The following is a 2,396-nucleotide window of genomic DNA, read 5'->3' as shown; positions in this document are numbered from 1 at the left end:
CCCCCCCCCCCCGCCTCTTCTGGCCTAGCCTAGGCCTCATGCCTACCTAGGTCTTGGGGCTAGCCAAGCTAGTCCTCCCTAGCCTACCTACCTAGGCCTAGGCTAGTCCTAGCTAGCCCTACCTAGGCCAGCTAGGCGGTCTAATTCTTTACCAATTAATTAAGGAATCATCCAACACATACTTACTGTTACTGAAACATTTTCATGTTTTACATTGCCTCAATATTGATAGTTAATTGATAATTGAAATAGATTATCTGCTAGATAGTGATTTAGGCCTGGGCTAGGCCTAGGCCTAGCTGGGCCTTCTCATCATACTCGCGTTTTACTAACAGTTCACTGTCGTGGTGGGATTTTTGGGTATGACACGCACTCAACGCATTAAATTCTTACCTTATAAGTGGCAGCTGATCAGAGAATGGGCTCTCATCCAGCAATTTTAGTCAGTCAATTATTTTTATACCTCCTTGGTCAAATCAATCCTCCTATGGCCCCCACCAAAAGACCTGTTTAAATATTGATTAAAAGGGTATCGAATTAGAGGGCGAACTGAAAAAAACAATATACAGACGATATATAATTTTAACATAAAATTTAAGAAATAATATAGACCTTCTCATGGTGTCAAGAGAACACTAGCAATAATTAATCATAAAGTAGAAAAACCAAAGTAGGTGACAGGAAAGTTTAAGTTTTTAAAAGTGGAGAAAAAATATTCAATTTTTAAGCCTGAATGAGTGTTATTTCCGAGCATGAGGTGCCATTATATTCATAATTTGCTTTGCGACTCCCAGTAACGCATAAATATAGGTCCTTGATTATGCGACGCTGTGAGGGGACGTGTTTAACTCAAGGGAGGGGGAGGGACAGCTCTCGTCGAAAGGAAGAATAACTTTGTTGAGAAACACTGCTTGGAAAAAGCACCATCTGAGAGTGCCATTTCCAAGCGTCTAGAGTAGCCTATTCTGAAAATCACCATGGTGGGGCTAAGGTGGGTGTGCACTACAGTGGCGGCTCTAGGATATCATTTATGGGGTGGAGCTAAGGTGTCCGACTGCGGGGGTGAGGCTAAGTATTTATGGGTGTAACTATAGCGCGCAGCGTTATCTAAAGGGACGGAGCCGGGAGTGGGTGTCCCCTCCTCCCAAAACGATATTTTTTTTTTTAGTTTGGACTTCTAGACGGCCGGAAATTGCTGGGATGAGAATCAAATACACCACCACCCCCCACCCCCGTCAGAAAATTTCTGGATCCCTCCCTGGATACTAAGAAAGACCTAAAGCGATAGAATATGAGAAGTTGGCCACTGATAAATTCATCTGATCATAGAGAATAAACGCCATGTACATCTACACGGCGAATTAAAGCGAGTAGATGATGATGATGATGATGATGATGTTAATAGCCAAGGTATCATGGACTTGAGCATCTCCTCCATTAGGGGAAATAGTTTGTATCCCTGTATTAAATAAAGAGTTTTGCTTTGATGGAATCCGTTTTTTTAAGAGGTGGTTTTAAAACTTTTATCCTGAGTATGTCTTTTACACCATGAGAACCAACACAGCCTAAATCAAGAAGAAAAATGAAACACTTCCACCCATTTCTACATAAAGAAAAACAGCTAGTATTGTCCGTACACATCAACGCTTACTCAACAAATTTCTAAACTTTATGGTCTATTCTGAAAACACATTATCTGTCAGACCACTTTCAGCAACGGGAACATACAACTATAAACTGACACAATGGTTAGATGAAAAAATGAAAACCAATAGCGAGCAACGCATTCACTTATTCATGACATATTTGATTTTTTTTTCAAAGAAATACTATTAATTATTTGTATTTATTTGACATATCTAAGTTTATTTTTTCATACACTTAACTGTATTCTATATTATCTTCGGTTAGTCATTTCTATTTTTGCCTTATATATTCTTGTCAGTTGCGCTGTTTAAGTTTTATAACTGTACTGTATTTCGTTTAGACTCACATTCACAATGGAAGCGTTCCACTGTTAAAAAAATGTAGATTCCGAATATATTTCTTTCTTACCATTGGTTCTGATGACTTGCTAGTTTCCTGTGCCGCCCAACTACTCACGAACGTCCCTCTTGAGAATGTCACACCCTTGCTTAAATTTGAAAATAACTGGTTCAATTCAATACAGTATATATATGGTAGATTGATAAAACTCTAGATCGCTGCTATTCAAATTACTGTATGGCTCACGACTCGAAATAGGGTCGCCAAAATATTTCTTAGGGTCGCCAAACAATAAGTATTAACTTTGATTCGGTGTTCAGCCGACATGGCAAGTGGGTATAACAATAGGTAGAATTGTATAGAACATCATGCCAAAACGTCATCTGTGCTCTCGCTTTTATTTCCAGTTC

At 39.3% G+C, this 2,396-nt stretch overlaps 1 protein-coding gene across 6 annotated transcripts in view; it reads right to left on the bottom strand.

Annotated features, from left to right (window-relative positions):
• LOC117116469 (zinc finger protein 93-like) overlaps positions 1 to 2,396 on the bottom strand; it is a 5,793-nt gene extending 3,397 nt beyond the window's left edge. The window contains exons 1-3 of one of the 6 annotated variants that reach the window (XM_033260521.1): positions 2,056 to 2,396; positions 470 to 549; positions 394 to 405 (exon numbers count right to left, since the gene is read on the bottom strand). The gene's annotated coding sequence lies outside the window, so the exon portion shown is untranslated. Of the gene's footprint in view, positions 1 to 186; positions 345 to 393; positions 550 to 2,055 lie in introns of those variants that run through there. The other 5 variants (XM_033260523.1, XM_033260520.1, XM_033260518.1 and 2 more) reach the window with 5 other exon arrangements.

The sequence above is a fragment of the Anneissia japonica genome, unplaced genomic scaffold, assembly GCF_011630105.1.
Source record: "Anneissia japonica isolate Jap-2015-1 unplaced genomic scaffold, ASM1163010v1 scaffold263_len647688_cov178, whole genome shotgun sequence".
Classification (NCBI taxonomy): domain Eukaryota; kingdom Metazoa; phylum Echinodermata; class Crinoidea; order Comatulida; family Comatulidae; genus Anneissia; species Anneissia japonica.
The sequence above is the reverse complement of the archived record's forward strand: the minus strand, read 5'-3'. Positions and strand labels throughout refer to the sequence as shown.